This window comes from Fukomys damarensis, unplaced genomic scaffold, assembly GCF_012274545.1.
Source record: "Fukomys damarensis isolate Sample0158 unplaced genomic scaffold, DMR_v1.0_HiC HiC_scaffold_30, whole genome shotgun sequence".
Taxonomy (NCBI): Eukaryota; Metazoa; Chordata; class Mammalia; order Rodentia; family Bathyergidae; genus Fukomys; species Fukomys damarensis.
Genome location: NW_022900942.1, coordinates 30519889 through 30539098, shown reverse-complemented (window position 1 = coordinate 30539098; position 19210 = coordinate 30519889). Strand labels below are relative to the sequence as shown.

The 19210-nt window shown below is 35.8% G+C and overlaps 1 protein-coding gene across 3 annotated transcripts in view; it reads left to right on the top strand.

The window, feature by feature from the left end:
• The window catches only part of Rab27b (RAB27B, member RAS oncogene family), a 148920-nt gene that overhangs the window by 76347 nt on the left and 53363 nt on the right, over nucleotides 1-19210 (top strand). Inside the window, exon 3 of one of the 3 annotated variants that reach the window (XM_010611515.3) lies at nucleotides 18772-18966. The exons of 1 other annotated variant lie outside the window; for it this stretch is intronic. The gene's annotated coding sequence lies outside the window, so the exon portion shown is untranslated. Of the gene's footprint in view, nucleotides 1-18771; nucleotides 19115-19210 lie in introns of all 3 variants that reach the window. One more of the 3 variants, XM_010611513.3, reaches the window with a different exon arrangement.

The window sequence follows — 19210 nt, the reverse complement described above, 5'->3', positions numbered from 1 at the left end:
ATGGAAGATATCTACAGACTGTATTTCTTACAGTAAGGAATATGTGACTTTTGCACCTCCATATTATGCTCTTTGCTCCTGGCTCTCAGCCATTGTTGAACAGGTTTTCTTGAAGCCTGAGTGAGCAACCGAAAGATACTACTGAACTAGAACTTATTTTCACGTTGACTAGTTCAGCTATTACCTCTCATGGATCTCAATAGGAATTTCAAATTTGGGTTTTTATTTTGTTTTGCTTTGTTTGCAATATTTACATCAAGAAACAGAATTCAATGAACAACTCTTTTGCAGCCATCTGCTCCTCATTTAGAAGCTTGGCATTCTCTATCAGTAAATTTAAAGAAAGTGAGAAATGGCCAGATGTACTTCTCACAATCAGTGAATCAAAAAGCGGTTGTGATCCCAATCTCTCTGTTCCCCAAAGCCATACGAACTAAACACACTATCTACAGAACAACTAGCATTCTCATTTTGCACCCATCTTGGTGAATAGGCATAATTTTTCACTCTTTGTGAACACCAGTTGATCAACTTGACCAAGATACATAAGAACTCCTTCTCCATACTCCTCTTTATAGGAATTCTCAAGTTTCATTTTGAGAATCTATGCGTAATCCTTTTCCTAGCTTATCTCATTCTCAAGAACTAAGAATTTGTAAGGAAAGAAAATGTAAATAAGTCTAAAGTGATCAATTTAACACAGGGGTTACCATGGGCTGTATTTTTCAGGGAAAACAAAAAGGCAAATATTTAATCTGAAACTATAGGAATACAAGGAGGATTTGATCTAGCCAAGTTGATGGATTTTGTGTTATAGGAGGTGAAATGAACGTGAATGAAGATATCTCAGTAGAAAGAAATTTGCTTTAAGAGGCTTTGAGGAAATTGGATGATGTGGAGAATTCACATTAAGAATTACAATTATAATAAATATCAGATTTTGAAAGTAATGTGCACACAAGGGGTGATTGAAACTCATGAAGAATGTATAAATAAACTTATTACAGTAAAAGACACATTACCAAGAAGGACGGAATGTCTATTCTAATGGGGGAGGAGTATTTTGTGGGAGATTAATGGTAATATCTCATACTGTAATAAATTATGTTATTTAAATATTCACAGTAGTTATTCATCCCCATTACTAGAGCATTTCAACAGATCTGGCACTGTGTGACTTCTGGTTCTTCCCCACAGTTACAATGAGCATGAAAGGTAAATATTTTGAATTAATTCAAAACATCAAGTCACAACAGCAAAACTAAAAACATGAAAGAGAACTCTGCTTTAGAAAGGAGCAAGAAAAATGGTGTGAGTGTTTTTTGAAGTAATGGGGAGTATTTTGAGATAGATTAATGGTAATTTTTCTTTTACTATAATAATTTTAAAAATGTAAACCTTTAGTTTTTTTATAATTGCACCACATCTCTATATTTAATGTTTAGGGATTAAGTAACAAAATTTAGGAAAAATAGAAGGATATAATAACAATTATGTTTGCATACTAAGATAACTGAAATGATAATAAAAGAATACATACTATATCATAATAATCATTTGACATTCTTGAAAAGGCAAAGCTATAGGAACAAAATAGATTGCTTCTTTCTGGGAGTTTGGGGTCAGAGAGCCTGGGGAATATTTTGAGCTAATGGGACTTTCTGTATCCTAATTAAGTGATGACTAAATGACTATGTATCTTCTTAAACTTACAAAATTATATATTAAGATGGGTGAGTTTTATTGTATTGTAATTATACTTTTTAAAAGTAGAAAAATCATATTCAAGGACACATTGGGGTGAAGATAGGAATGTCTACTTCAGAAAAGAAAGGAAGTGTTATTATAATGTAGTGCTTCAATATATAAAACAAAGTTATTTGAAATTTTCACTTATCTTAGGAATGGTAACATAAATAGAGTATAAATACATGTATCAGGACTGGATACATGTATCATAACATCTCTCAGATATAAAATGGCATAGATTAGCTCTCAGGATGTTTTGTTAGTTACTATCAAGCTGAGACGCTAAGTGGGTAGGAAACATGACTCATTAACACCATGTTTAAAATGTTAACACCTAGCACATATAACATTCAAAAAAATTAAAACTGCATCAATTTCAGCATACTTGGTATAAAAAAGACTCTAAATTTCTTAAAACCGAAAGTGAGTGGATTTGAGCAAATACAATCGACCAGATATTAATTAAGCATACTCTGAAATTCAGGACCACTCTTTGTGGTTTAGTGAAGTGAAACTACATTTGGTTTTAGTTTAACTTCTTTTCCTGCTCTGAGGTGTCACCCACCCCGTTCAGCGTCAGTATTCAGAAAAAAGTCTCCACATCTTTATATAGTCATGGACTCTGAAGATAACTTGTCTATAAGGAGTGGGCAGAGTGTTGAACAAACTTGTAAAAGTCTGTATCTTTTTGTTGTGAGAGCTAATCTCCCTTAGGAAATTATGAGGTTGATGGGGTTGACACAATAACTTGGCGCACATTACTAGGTCCCGAGCCTGAGCCAAAACCAGCTAATTCCTAAATTATCAATATGCATATCATTTGATGGTCAGCTCCAGAAACAAGCCTATCTTTTTAATGGTGACTCCATATGAGTTATGACATTTTTGTTAGTGATGTTTCTGTAGCTTTGTTTTTGCACACTCATTGCTGTAGTAACCTCCGGTGTGCAATCAAATTCACAGGTGAATTCTGAAAAATGTGATATTGCTATACTGGCAGGGGACAACTGAAAACTACTGCGTTTGAGGGAAGGGCAAAAAGAGAATCAAAAGTAGTCATTAGACTTCCGCATATTACTTTATCACCTCGTAGGCTAGCATTTATCTCTGAACATAAGAATAAATGGCGCAGTGTCACCTCAGTTTATGAACTCAATTTGTTTTACAATTTTGAAGAAGATGGCTATGTTTGTGTTTGTGTGGGGAAGGTGACTGTGGTCATTTTTGTCACCCAATGTGGAGTTTGCAAATGGCAGCAAAAGTTTGCCAAATGCTTTTATTTATGAACTGAATTGTTTGCAAAGAGAACCATTCATGGGCCAAAGTTTTATTGTACTTGGTATTGGTACTTTACATTTTTTTTTCTTGTCCTCAGTCTGCTCCCATCTTTCAAACAGAAGTTAATTTTATACCAATTATATGCTAAGCACTGATAAACACCAGAAAAAGTCAGAAGTTTCCACAGTAGTATAAATAAAATATTCAAACAACCAAAATTAATTGTGCATTGTTTAATATAATATAGTTAGGGCCGGGGATTTAGCTCAGTGGTTCTGCTGCCTGCCTTGCAAGCACAAGGACCCAAGTTTGATTCCTGGTACCAAAAACAAAACAAACAAACAAAATATAATATACTTAAACTTTTTTTAAACTGTTCACTACTTACCATTCTATGTATTGTTTGTAATTACTTCTGGAGGCTCAGTAAAACTGTGGGAGCAAACAATCCCTGTATCTATGTAGTTTTTCATACTCAGGGAAAATCCAGTGAACTGTCAGAACCGTGGTCCTGCATGTGTTGGCCCAGCACTCCAGGCTGCTGTGGTCAACCGTGCCTCCAGTTCAGACCACACTTCTGTGACTGCTGAGGCAAAACTTGCACCAGCTTGTAAATATTTCCTCCTGCAAATGACGCACATCGTTTCTATTCATATTTCAGTGGCCAAAATGAAATTATGTAGCTAAGACAGACTTAAGGGCAAGAAGACATAAACTTACAAAGAAGAAAAAAAGAACTACATGTTGAAAAGCAGTAGAAATCTCTATCAGTCATCCACAAATAAAGATGTCATTTACCAATTTGCTCAAACAAAGCCAATATTCTGGTGAATATGTCAGAGAAGATTAGATTATGCTTGATCATGAAACTCTTTATTGACCAAACTTAATTTATTCTTTTTAATCTATAGTCAAGATGTAAAATGACTATTGTAAATATACAAAGGTACACATCCACTTTAGAAAGCATTCAATTTTCAAGATGACACAGAGCTAAATACCCCCATCTCACTAAAATAACAGAATTAATATGAAATTTTAATTAAATTAATAGAAGAACGAGAAAAGCAATAGTAAGACATATCTAGCTCTGCCAAAAAATGAAAGGAGCCTTTAAAAGACCAAAAAGTATAGATAGCAAAAGGAAAGCCATGCTGCTAAAGTGAGTCCATAAGGGAAAAAAAGTAACCTATTGTCCACAGAACAGCTTCTCCTGAGGAAAGATAGTGAATTAGTATGTGATAAATTTGGGGAGCTAAAGTGTTCCCAATTATATAGTGGCTTCAAAGCATTAATAGTATTGAATTTATTGTTGTGTGTGTTTTATTTTCCAATTTGTAGTAGAAAGTTTTGTAGCTTCTGTGATTACTTAGGAAATACAGAGCTCCCTATTATCTTGCATCCAAATGAGAATTATTCTTCCTGTGTTATAATTGTTTTGGTGGGTCACATGACTTGCTGTGGCAAAAGGCATAGACTACAAGTAATGCTAGTTTTGAGTATTCACTTTAAGAGACATTATCTATTCAGTTTGTTTATTTGGTTGCTTCTGAAATCACCAATTGTTCATGCACTATCTCTTCAGCCTGGGCCCAAAATGAGAGTTATGGAAGAAACAACATGTTGCAAAAAACAGCTATTCCCAGGAGGATGAAAGATATATGGAACAGACTTGAACTCAAACTGCATGCTGGAGTGCAGAGTGTAGACCACAGACTAAAGGAGTCAACTGCACAATCCACATACTAGTGAGCAAGAGAATAAATGTTGATTTGAGCCAGGGATGTTAGAAGTAGTTCGTTATAGTGTGTTGTTACAGGAAAGCTTAGCTAATGCATACATCAAAACCAAATGTTTAGACTGGCAATCTTAAGGCCCAGAGTTTAATTCCTAGTATGGAAACAAAAAGAAGGGTTTAGAAGCAATATGTTTGGAAATGCCTTGCTTAAGTACATGCAATATATTATAAATTATTCACTTCAATGCCATTCCACATTTATTGTGCAGAAGACAACAATTAAAAATAAAGTGCAATGGACCCTTGGCTTACAAACTCCATGGGTTCCCCAAGGCTAGCTGTAATTTCATTTGGTAGTACAGCTGAGATCTGGATGTTTACCTGGGTGTGCACCATAGATAACAAGAGGCAGATGAATCTTCCATTAACCTAATTAATTCAATTTTTTGTATGTCAGGTCTGTCATGACTTGAGGGTCTACTACATAAATATTATTGAGCAAATCCTATATTAAGATTAATTTCATAGAAAATTCAACTATCCTAATTGCTATGTGGAAAGCATGCACATTCTTGTATAGATAATGAGATTCTGAATTGCACTGATTTTTTTAATTTGTTTTTATTTTTGTTTTTTGGTTTGGTACCTGGGATTGAACTTGGGACCTTGGGCTTACAAGACAAGCTGCAGAACCACTAAGCTAAATCCCCGGCCCCTATACTGATTTTTTCTTTTAAAGCTTAGAAAGCTATGTTTTACTCTTAATCAAATAATCAACTCTATTTTTCAAACTGTCCAGCACTTGAATAAGTCGATATTTTGAGAACAATTGATCCAAAAATACACCATTTGAGAACAAGTAACCACCTTCAACTATACAAAGAGCAAGTGCCCACAACACAGCTCAGAGAGAGTTAGCGCTGGAAGGAGGAGGAGTTAAATTAAAAGACCATGATATCTTTTCACGGAGAGATTGATATTTAACCTACTTTTATGTCTATATTCCCTTTTTTGACAGTTTTATTGGAGTATAATTGACATGTAATAAGCCAAAAATAATTAAAAGTGTGCAATTTGATATGTTTTGACACATGAATACACTCATGAAACCATCATCACAATCAAGATAGTGAACATTATCTGTCTTTTCTCAAGTTGCCGCCAATCCATTTATAATTAATCCCTGAAGAACTCCTGATTCATTTTTGGTAATATTAAATCTTCAGGCTCCATTTGGGGTCTGCAATTTAGTATGCTTCTAATAAATTTGGTAGAACAAGTCTTCATTCTAGGGAATACTGTGATATTTTTATTGAAATTGTTAACAAAAATACCTACCAAAGGGGCTGGGGATTTAGCACCGTGGTTCTGCTGCCTGCCTCACAAGCACAAGGACCCAAGTTCAATCCCCAGTACCAAAAAACAAAACAAAACAAAACAAAAAAACAAAAAAACCCAAACTATCAAAGCATGTTTCAGGCATGCAATCTTACTAAGTACTTATTATTACACATTTTATATTAAAAGGGAACCAGAGATTAGAGAGGTTATGACACTTGTCTGAGCTAACAACAGAGATTCAAACTCAGGACCTTATAAAGTTTGTAGGTACTCATTAAATAGCTGCTCAATGAATGACTGAAAAAACCAGAAACACAGAGTAAACTTTTCACCTGCAGTTGTAAACTCCCTCCTTGTGGTCAGAAATCAATGCTTTTAAATTAATTTTGCTGTTAAATATTTTTTTATTACCAGCATGTATTTTATATCACTTTAACATATTTGGTGCTCAATGTTAGTTGAAACAAATGTGTTTAATATGTAAAGAAAATAAACAGCCATTATCATCAGGATTGTTGTTTGACTTTTTAATTAGCCTTCTGTGTGCCATCACCCCTCCCACTCACTCCTGAGATATAACGCTCCGAAACTTTTAGGTGGAAGAGGAGTTACTCTACCTAGAGACATTCACTGGATCCCCATGTGTCAGCCTCTGAGACATCAGTACTTTTTGCAGTACCTGGTGATTTGGATCCTGGGCATCTCAATGAGTCTTGAGCGCATTGTCTTCTCTCCTCTGTGTCCTCCATGCGGGGAGTTAGTGTGAGTTAGTGTGAGGAAGCACTCTTTCAAGCTTTCCAATGCCACATCCTTTGCAACTTTCTCTTCCTATTGACTTTATGGGTGAATGCCTTTTGAATTCCTTCATTGTCACTGAAGTTTGGAATGGAGAGAAGATAAATGTGTTGCATTCAGCAGGGTTACAGAATCTAGATAACATCCAGATTAACGGTTGACAAACCAAAACGAATTGAAGATATGAGTTGTCAAGTTCACTTGTTTGCCATACATACTTATATTCCCCCATGCAGAAAATAAGTGAATTAAATGAAATAAAAATTTAAAGAAGTTCTAGGAAAACTAGTTTTAGAAGATATTAAGTAGGAGTTCCATAAAAAAGCAAGAGTTCCATGAGTAAATAAATTCTACTTTCAGATTGCTTGGCGTAAGATAGACTCCAGAGGATTTATCACTTCACACGTGTTAGTACTCCTTCAGAGGTACTTGTGGAAGCAGCCTTACCCAGAGTAGTTTCTGCATGGAATCCATTTTATGCTCATGCAATTACTGATATCTGTCCGACGTAGTATTCCTTGGAAGAGAGTTTGAGAAATTCTAGCCTGGGTAGTTGCTTCCAATTTTTGAGTTACTTGATGTCAAATTAAGCAACAAGGACATTTTAGGAATTAATTTATTAATAAGTTTGTTATTGCTGATGATTTAAAAATGTAGTGAAAAACTTAACCTTTGGCATAAAGAAAAAAATATGCACATGTGTATATGTGTGCATGTACATAGGATCTATGTGACATTATGGCAGATAAAAGCAAAGATTTTGGCCATGTCTTCTTCATGCAAATGATAATTTTAAGTCTCGCCATGGAATTAGAGTGAATAAAGAGCATAGTTTCTCTGTCATCCTTGGCAGTTGTGTGCCTTTACTGAAATAATTCAGAGAAGAAACAAGGTGTCAAGGGATGGAAATATGCTAATGCATTGTTCTCGTGCTAATGATGCTGTGGCTCCTTTTCTGGGGCTCTATAGCTCTTGTCTATCACTATGGGTAGAGAATGCCCCAAACTGAAGGGTTTCCTTTCTTTCTATGTCCCATCCCCTTATTGAAAAATATGTATTAAGGTAGAAGTTTCTTTCTTTCTCTTATTCCTTGTTTGAAACAAAAGTAAAAATATAAAATATATAGTATGCCTTTCCAAGTACTAGACATCATAGTGGAACTTACTACTTATGTACCTTTTTCCAATAAGTTTATTGGTAGAACGTTTATGTACTTAATTTCATAATCAAATCTCCATCAGGATATACATTACTATGTCACTTCATCTCAAATAAATGTTTGGAAGGAGATGAGAGCTATCTATTTTTGAGCATCTATCCCCAAGTTATGAAACAAGAAATGTAGCAAGAAGGTAGAGAAGCTTATGCCTACACATACTGGTTCATTGGGAGGGTCAGAACTAGAATGGGAGCCTATCAGACTCTGACAGCTGTCACTTTTAACTCTAAGCAACTAACATAGTATATTGTGGATCTGTGCATGTTTAACAAAAATTGACTTCTCCTATATATGGTGTTTTAAATGACCTAGTCCATATGCATTGTGAATATATTTTTACTTACATATGCTTTTACAATAATATTTTAATAGATTCAACTTGTATTGAATGAATAAACAATAATTTATTGAACCCCTATCATCAAGGGACATTAAACTTTCTCTATAAAGGGATAGAAGTGGCCTGTACGGCAACTAATTTTTCTTGGCAAATACCTAACATTGCCATAGTAGGGGGAAAGCAGTTAGAGATCCAGATTTACAATCCAGATTTACTTAATAAAAATATTCTTTAAAAAAAACCCCTAGGTTAAGTTAGTATGTGTTTCAACATTATGACTGTGAGATGCATTTATACTTCAATGGAATAGAATGAAGCAAACTAGGGGAGTTAGGGTTCTTCTCTATGTGTTGTATTATGTCCCCAATTAAAAAGAGGAAACATTGAAAGAAATCAAATCACAAGCAATGATTCTGCCTCATTTGACCAATTTAATAATACAAAGCAGATTATTCTCCTGTGTTTTTTTCCCCCTTTTTAAGTTTTTAACAATGGACAGGATACATTTCTTGAGTGAGCTATATCCTTTCCCTCCTGTTGAAGTCAATAAAAAGATAAGAATTATTAAGCATGCAACTTTCAATTTCCCCAACACATGAGTGGCATTAATAGACCAACAACCAAGGAAAAATATTAGCACTCTAAAATGAAATTCATCTTTTTAATAGTTATAGTCCAACATTTAACTGAGTTAACCCATTTAGTTATCTGAGGATATATATATTCAAAATAGTTGATAGTGGATATTAAATGAAGAGATGTTAATCAAATTTAAATGTTTAAATGTCTGAAAATGCTTTTCCGATGAAGCAGAAGGAAAGGTACTGTTCTTAGTTTATGGGTGGCATTTGATTAAATATATTTTTATCAAATTTTATTTCACCATCTCCATCTTGTGTCCCCCCACTCCCACTCCAAGAAGCCTTTCCAGGCTGCTTTTACAGAATAAAAATTTTATACTACAGATATACTGTATAACTGTTTACATGCCATATGTGCATATTTATACATTTAAAAAGTACGCTTCATCCACCTAGAATACATTCTGCCTCCTTGGAATAACATTGTCCACCTTAAAAATGCGTGGATTGTACAACTTCAATTTTTTTTCAAAGGTTTGTCTAGTGTTCCATAAAGTAGGCAGAACTTCAGAAATGGTGATTGTTTTGTAGAACATAAAAACAAAACTGCTTGTGGAGGATCTTCCTGCGGTTTACACTGGAGCGGGTATAAGCAGCTCTCTGATGTAGACACATATTTATCCCAGAACTCGCAGCTTTGTTGACACAATTTCCACTGACTAAACCACGTGGGATCTCACTAAACCAAAAACTGCCTGCTCTCCACATACTTACAGGGAGAAAAAGCCTCAAACACTTTGGTTTCAGGGTCTACCAATCAGGATACCTGACAATCCAGTCCACTGGTCCCTTAATCTGAAATCAATTCCTTGATTAAATCACCCCTTGAAATAGCATTATTTTTTGAGCGCTTCCTTCCGCACACAACCACTTACCTACTTTTATTGAAGTATGCATTGCTATTAGTGCCATCCTTCTACACGGGCAGTCATGTTAAGAAACAGGCCAAAGTAACTTATGGTATTTACCATGAGGATGCTTTTAAAGCCATAGAACATAGAACAAAATTTCTAACAAAATTTCAAAATTTCATTACATAGAACAACTCTTCCACTGAGCCAGGGAGAAATATCTCTCTGATCTTAATCCTATGGATGCTCATAAGTAACAGTTTTTTTTTATTATGAACATAGAAAAACATATGACTTTTATAGCCTACCTATAGTAAATGTAACAAACTTTCTAGAAAGCCATTTTCTTCTTACCAGTCCAACTTCTGAATTCCTCCTACCCTTCAAATTCTTTATCATCTCAAACTGATTTCAATTAAATTACATATTGTTGATTTATTCTTTATATGATATTATTTTAAAAAAAAGCATGTACAAATGTTTATGAATCAGAAAAGACTGGATACATTTTGCAAAAGAAACCCATGCCCTTAATGGTTATACAAATTACAAAGTAGAACATCAGCAGAAACTCTCTTTTGTCTATTTTTAATCCCCACCTCCTAGTCCCCACAGCGTAACCATTACCTTGACTTCTAATGGCACAGGTCAGTTTCCCTGACTTTAAAGCTTACATACATGAAAGCCTACAGAATATATTATTCTGTGTCTTTATCTTGTTATTTGGCATTATTCTGATGAGATTCACTAATGTTGCTGTAGGTAGAAAGTTTATTCTCATTACTGTGTAATATCCAATCTTATCAATACACCTTAATTTTTATTTATTGTTAATGGAAATGTAGGTTGTTTTCAGTTTGCAGTTATTACTGGTAGCCTGCATAAAACTTAAGGTAAACATACTGCAAAGTTCTACCAGCCATATATTTAAGATGGACCACGTCTTTGCTTGAGTTTAGCTTTCTAAAGTTATCAAAGCAATTCATACGCCACTAGTAGTGAATGAGAATTTCAGTCACTCCATCTCCTTGCCAACACTTGATATTATTATTCTATTTTCATTATAACCCTCCTGTGAGATGCATACTTCTTTCTAATTATGGTTTAATTTTCATTTCTCTAATGACTAGTAAGGCTGAGCACCTCTTCATGCTTATTATTTATATATACTCTAAATTGCTTGTTCAACTTTACTGCACATTTTTCAAGTATTTTATTAATTTCAATTTTATTTTCCTTATATATTTTACTATTATAGAAAAATTAACATTTATTTTAAACATAGTGGAGTAAAAGTAGACCCATAGGGGGGAAAAAAGTACCAAGCCCCAAACTAACCATAAGCTAAAGCTATTTGGACATAGGTCTTTAATATTTAATATTAGTAACCTGTAGTTAAGATTTGAAAGGTTGAAATTAAAAGTTATTAAGAGAGGGCCGGGGATTTAACTCAGTGGTTCCACCGCCTGCAAGTGCAAGAACCCAAGTTTGATCCCCAGTACAAAAAAAAAGAAAGTTATTAAGAGAGCTATTTTTACACTGAAGAATGTGGCATCTCTGTCCTAATACTAATGTTAATGTAAATTCTTAGTGATCAAGGTTTAGGACTTACTGAAGAACTTCATGAAATTTATTAAGATCAAGTTCAGAATTGTTGAAAATATATAATTTTTAACAATGTTGTTATGTCTGGTATAAGACAGAACTTTACTATATATATTGATACTATTTTTAAAATATTTCTGTACTACAGTATGTAATAGCTAAAGCTTGGAAACAGCCTAATTGCCCATTAACTGAAAACTGAATAAAGAAGATTTTTAAATATAAAATGGAGTACTACTCAGCCATAAAGAATAAGAAACTAGAGACATTTATAGCTAAGTGGATGCACACTGAGGCCACACTCTTAAGTGAAATTAATAAGATACACATTTAAATACTGAATAGTTTCTCTGGTGTGAAAAACTAAAAGTGTAAATAAGCATCAAAATATATTATTGATATTGCATAATAGGAGGAAAAGGTCTAAAAAAGTAGAGGACGTGGGAGGGGTAGAGGAAAGGTAAAAAGGGAAAAGAAAAAATATGTGAAAAGGAAAAACATGGAAACAATGTCTTTATAAACAGGGAAGGGTGGAGAACATAAAGGTAGGGCAGGGGCAGAGGGAAAAAATAAGAACTAAGATGCATTATGTAAAGGTACAAGATCGCGATGATTAATGTAACTGTACTGCACACCTAAAAAGTTTCAACAGACTTAATGGAAAAAAAAAATTTATGTGCTAATGGATAATAAACCAGCAGCAGTTACCATTCTTGGTTTACCTTGGTAACTTGTTTAAAATATAGTCTGCATATTCTAGCATAAAATAGTCACAAGTTGTAACAGTTTTTTTCTAAATTATGGCTTAGGAAAATTTATCACTCTAGAAGTAGGAACTGTCATTTTTTAAAAGGATGTTGCTCAACACAATAGATAAATCAATATAACTAAGTTATAGAACAGAAAGTATCATATTTTGGGAGAAATGTAAAAAAATGGTTAAGGTCAATTCTGAGTACTCAAGAGAATAATAACAATTACATAAACAGAACATTTCAAAAAAGAAATTTAAGAACTATTAGTACATTGCTATTTGTAAGAAACGAAAATCTTTCTTTCCTCTGAGAAACATGATAATCATGGGAAAGATTCTCTTGAATTGAATTTAGTTTTTTAAAATTATAGGTAGATGTTAACTGAAAGAAGTAAAATGTATTATACTGGGATAATAAAAAGATAAACAAGAAGTATGTTTGTTTTGAGAATGGATAAGTAAAGTGATGAAATAATTATTTTAACCAATAAGATCCAAAAACATAAGTCTGATTTCAAGGCTAAAAATACATAAATATTTAGCTTCTGTGACTTTATTAGAGAATTTAGTATTGCATTTAGTATAATAGAGTATTAATGTATTAGCTAAATAAAGCTCTCTTTATATATCAAAATATTTTTGTTTTAATGTTTATATTTATTAGAGTTGAATAATGAGTAATACATCTCTTTCACCTGGCTTATATTAATTGCTTAGATGATGGCACAAATTCATCAGTGTAAACATCCAGTTTTTCACTTGCTCAGATGTCTGTGGAAAGCCCTTCTGTAGTTACTGGGAGGAGCAGAGTTGGTTGCTCCCTGTCATGACCAAAAAAAAAAAAAAAAAAAAACCCAAAAAACTAATTGTGCTGGCAAAAGCATTAGAAAGTCATAAGCGGCTAGAAATGCTTTCTTGTCCCCAAGGACCAAACTGAAAGTAAAAATCAAGTATGAAATCACATGACTCAAGGAGTCATTGGGGTAAGAGCTAGATTCAACAATTTCTGATCATTTCAAACGCTTTGGTTTGTGATATTTTAAAATCAGTAAGTATATCTGTGCAAAGATGACTGAAGGAGTAACCTATATGGAATTATATATTTAATTTTCAAAATTTTATTGGACGAAGATGATACATGCCTGTAGTCCCAGCTACTGGGAGAAGCTGAAGCAGGAGAATCCCTTGAGCCCAGGAGTTGAAACTAGTTTGGTCAACACAATGAGACACTGACTAAAAAAAAATTGTTGGACAGTTATTTTGGGGAGTGCAGGGGTACTGGAGATTGAACTCAGGACCTTGTGCTTGAGCAGCAGGCGGCAGCACCACTGAGCTAAATCCCCAGCCCTGAACAGTTATTATTAACAGAATGGATTATTTAAACAGATATTTCATATTTATTGTATTTCTAACTTTAAAACAGAAGTTTTTGGGATAATTTTACCTTGGCAATGGTAGTCTGAAGGAAGAAGAAGAGGTAAGACAGGTTAAAAGCATTTTCAATTGGTTGGGGAAATTTGATTCCTAGTGGTGATGACCAATATCAAATGATGTTAGCATCAAGATGATTCAGTGCAAGTTTGGGCTGTGTGTTTTCTGCTTTGTTGCAAAATCAGCTTTGCCACTAACAAGTTGAAGCGAGCTGAGAGTGCTCAGCAATAGACAAAGACATTTCCATGATTTATTTATCTTATGTTAAACAGTAGAAGACAAAATTGCCAATATGTTTACCCTTAATTGTGACATAAAGTCATGATAACCATTGAGGGTGTTGAATTTCCTCTTTTTAATTGTCATTGAGAAAAAATACACACATTTATACCATTAGAACTCAAGGGATTTTCTTTGTTTGCTGCAGATATTTTTATTGCCTGTCATGCTAATTTTGAGAGTCTAATGTATTATATTTTAAATCACTTTCACAAATCTTTGTTTCTCACTTTTAATACCTGTTATGAATATAGCTATCTTTTATTTCAATTATTGTAGGTTGACATTATAATCAATTGATATGGCTATGTTTAATACATTGTCACATAGAAGGAAAATTGTATTAATAAAAATAAGCATGTAGGAGGAAACACAATCTATTTTCTACAAGTCAATGACTATGTATACATACATATGCACACAGATATATATCAATATTGTAATGGTATATGTCAACATAACTATAGAATAGATTGTTATCACTTATGCTTCATAGTTCAATAAATATGACTTTTCATAACTGACATAAAACTCATGAAACTGACATAAAATTTATAAAAACTCAAGAAACTATTTTGGCCTCTCCCATAGCATACTTCTGTAACATGGAAAAAATTCTATTGAATTACAATAATTTCCATTTCAGGTTGAAGTACATCTTTATTTCATATTCTAAGAAACTGAGAGAAATGAAGTTAGAAGTGAGAAGGTTATAAGCTCATGGCCCAGTGGGTGCTGTAGGTACAATTTTAGAAATACGTTCAGTTTAAAAACGTATCTACAATAGATCTTTATGTGCTTTGGACATAAAAGCAATTTGCTAATTGGAAGTGTCTTAAGCATACGTAGTTCTTGAAGTTGCATCCGTGGAAGCAGGAGAACAAGCATGACAGAGCTCAGTCTTCTGACTTGTTAGTCATGCTGCGAGGCTGCCTCAAACTGGGGAGAGGTTGATTTTAAAGTGTGATTAAACAGCCTCCACATGACTGGAAGGCAGCAGGAGGTGGAGGCCCGACCAGCCTGCCTACCTGGCAGAGCCTGCCTTCCTTGCACTCTTAGAGCAGGCTTAGCTGGGAGACTGCTCTCAGTGAGGGGCAAATCCAGAGCATTTCCAAGAGTTCTTAGAGAATAGAAGACAGTATCATGGCAAAGGAAGAAAGAAAGAAAGAAAGGAAGGAAGGAAGGAAGGAAGGAAGGAAGGAAGGAAGGAAGAAAGAAAGAAAGAAAGAAAGAAAGAAAGAAAAGCCAAGTCTGTGAGTGGCTCATGCCACCAAGCACAAGGGAGAACTCAAAAATATATTTGTTGTTTAAAATTTAAAGATACTCATTTTCTGTTAGGGTACTTTTATTCTTCCTTTGTATTCTTCACCAGATCCTCCATGCCTAGCAGTGTACCAGTCTCAAGTCGCTTAATAAGTCTTTGCTGAATGAGTAAATCATTGTGCAAACCACCACTTTCTCTACTGTTTATAAGTTATTGTATTAATATATACATGTACTTTAATATTAAAGTATTATGTTTTCTCCATTGGGCAGATATGTTTTGCTGCCCTATGTTTATTTTTAAGGCTATTTTAAGATTAATCTTATTTTTATTGAGGTAATACATTTCATAATTTGAAATAAAATGGTGTTAAATTTCTTATAATGTAGGCACAGACTTTCTCTTAAGCTCTGGTCTGAATTCCAATAGTAAACTTTTGACACACTTAGAGGTTTGTTATTGTTCTTACATATATTTCTAAATGGTTTCCTTATCCTGCTATTTTTTTAGGCATTTTACACATTTCGTGTTTTTTTATATTATCACAGTTTAGGATTTCACATACACACTTTTCTTCTCCCCAAACTCTATATACATATAGTTTTATTGAAGTTTAGATTTAATTGTTTTGTGAATATTCTCTTTATTTTAATTATACCTCCATGTGGATGAAGGGATATTGTATTGCATATTACTTTTCCTTCACAACTTTTGGTTTTCCTGGAGTTCACAATATCTTTTATTTATTGAAGTTGATTTAGCACACTTTTTTGGGGGCAGTAGATCAAGACAATTGCCTCAAAGCTTTAAATTATCACAATCAGAATATCTAATTGCTGTAGCAATGCCCAAATCTCAGTGGTTTTACGAAAGTTCATTTCTTGTTCAAGTCCCAGTTCTGCAGGTGGCAGCTGGGATTTCTTTCCATGGATACATTCAGGGCCACACATTTCTTTCACTGAGTGACTTCCACTTCTTCCTTGACCTGTTCCTTGCCTCCTTGCATCTGGATACTGACAAGGAAAGAGTGAGAGCTTGGAGGATCTCAGGAACCGATTTAGGGGCTTCGCCTGGAATTGGTTTCCATGCGTTCTATCCACATTCCATCCATCGGCTAGAACCCTGTTGCACCCACCCCTGCTGGATTGAGCAGATGGAGGAATCTGTGGTTGATTTTGCGTGGCAGTGGAGGAGGGGACTTCAGGTCCAAGCATTCTGTATACGGGTACCAAGCCTCCAGCTGATTTAAATTCTTTGAAAAATTCACTAAAACATATTTTCTCTGTTGATGTTTCTTCTCCCTATTGTTTTTCTTTGTGGCTTAAGAACATTTAAAAAATTCATTTATTTTGTGTTGAAAGAGTTTGAGGGAAATGAAACACATGTGATCAATTTGCCACATTTAACTAGAAGTCTCCCAAGTACATTTATGTATCTGTTTACCACAGAGCTTTCTATTAAAAGAGACAGGAATTACATGTATTTAACTGGTGCAACATAAAATTCAGATACAGGAAATCTTTATTATTATTATTATTAATTATTATTATTATTATTTTCATGACACCTGATGCTGTCACCTGTTCTCACTGTATTTCTAGGATCTTTGATTCTGCTCTGCCTGTAGTCAGAGTGGCATCAGTGAAATGGCAAAGCAACATTTCTCTCAGGGAAGGGAATGGGTCACCACTCTCCAACAGTGTCACTAAGTGACTGCAATGCCTTGGAGTCTCACAACTGGAAGGACAGGGCTGTATGTGGCAAGTCAAACCATCAGAGCTGTCCCTACAAGAGTTGGCTTTACCAGGCACTTATCTGGGAAAGGACAACAAGGTGATAAATGTGCATGCTAGATTTTCTCATGGCAGGAAATTTTTCCAGAAATACTACACAAGCAGCAGAATATGGAGACCACCATAAGCTCTACATTCAGCACCAACAGAATTTAGTTCTGCCTTTACTGAGCTTCTCGATTCTGGGCAAATTATTGGAACTTTCTCAACCTCAATCTCTTCATTCTTAAAATGGGGACAGTAAATATAATAGAGGCCTTATGTACTTCAAAGCTAAACTGTGAAAGCCTAATGAGATAATCTGGGGGCAAGGGCTTTGCCAGCTCTATTAAACACAGGAAACAGTAGCTGTCAGGACTGATGAGAGTAGCGAACAGGTTACCTCAATAATTCATATGACCTAGCATCATGTAGGATGGAGAATCACTTTAAATGAGGGAGTTCACAGAGGAAGGAGATCAAGGTTGTGCGTGTGTGTTCCTGCTTTTATCTCTTGGGCCCATGGACACCTACATACTTCTTACAGACACAGGTAGTGTTGACGGATGAAAACTAGATCTATCACAAGCCCAGATCCTTAACAAACATGATTTTGAAAATCTACAAACCCAATTTCATATGCTTTCTTCTAAAACAACTTTTGTTAAATTGGACCAACTTTTGAAGAATGGAGTAAATAGTGTTCCTGAAGTTGGGCGTAGCACCAACACATCTATAGAACTCACAGTGCTAGGAACTCTTCCAGGCCTTTCCCTGACATGAACTCTGTTACTCACAATAGCACTCCTAAGGAGTTGCTATTCTCACGTCCGCTTTCAAGGTAAGAACACTGAAGATAGAACAGACTACCCTGAGAACAACCGTTCTCAGTAATGCCTCTTCTCCACCACTTGGCTGTTTTTTGTTTGTTTGAGGATTGTGGTTTTTGTCTTTTTCCCCTCCTTTGGAGCAGAAATTCTTGGGGAGATCCTCAGATAACAGCAGTGCTTTCTATACCCAAGTCACTAAAGCACCCTGTCATATCTGAACTTAGCAATTACAATTTAAGCGATCATCTCAATGTTTACTAACACAAATGCAAACGACAGGTGTGGATTTTTTTTCTTCACCGAAGAATAAATCAATTGTAATGATATGTACTCCACCTTGTGTGCTCACCTTTCCCATGACCCTAAATTAGGGCTGTCAGAGTATGTCTAAATTGCAGTCCCTAAAGGGCCGGCCAGGAGTTTAGGTCTGTGCTTGAATCTTACGAGTTCAGAACATGGCCAGTCACGCAATAGGTACTTAATAAACACTTGTTTCAGTGACAGTGTGTGTGCTTGTTATTTTGTTTGTCATTTATTGATCTCTGAACTGGTGTTAGAAGTGGGACTGGGATGATGCACACTGACCAGAAATTTTCACAGGAACATAATCTAATTTGAAATGCGACTTCTTTCTAATCTGGCTTTTATTTCCCGGAGGTCTTGCTGTGTCCTTCGCCCGTGATCTTTGGCTGCCCCGTAGGTACACGGACAACCCTTCCCCTGCGGGCAGAGAGCCACTACCAGGGGAGCAGTGCCCTGGGCCCCTTAAGTGAGAGGTCAGAGAAGACAGAAAAATTAATGAATAAAAATGAGCTCGCCGCCAGGGCTCGAAGCCCCACGACGTGGAGGATCCACCCAGTAGCCAGGCGTGTTTCTTACTGCAGCTGTTCCGTCGCCGGCAAGGCTGGCCTGAGGTGAGCCCGGCACGTCCGCGTCCGGACTCGCAGACACGCCTTCTCCTCACACAAACCTTCCTGATCCGAGGCGCCGCGGAGGATTCCCGGGGGTGGTGCCGCTCACAGCCCTGCCTCTCGCAGTCCTGACAGCGTTGGACCCATCCCGAGCCACAGGTTGGAAAAGTAAGGAGGTATTCCCGTGATCGTCACCCCGTGAAGCAGATAGCGCGTGGCTGCGGGTGGTGAAGCCCGGGTCCCAGGGCTCGGGAAGGATAGGAAAGGATTGTGAAACCTGACACCAGCCCTCTCGGCGCGGAAACTTCGCAGGCTGGTGAGTTGGGGAAGGCGGGCCGGCGCGGCTGGAATGCGTTCCCACCCACTCGGGAGCTCTGCGCGGGCGGGCGACGCGGGGCTTGCTGGGGGCGCG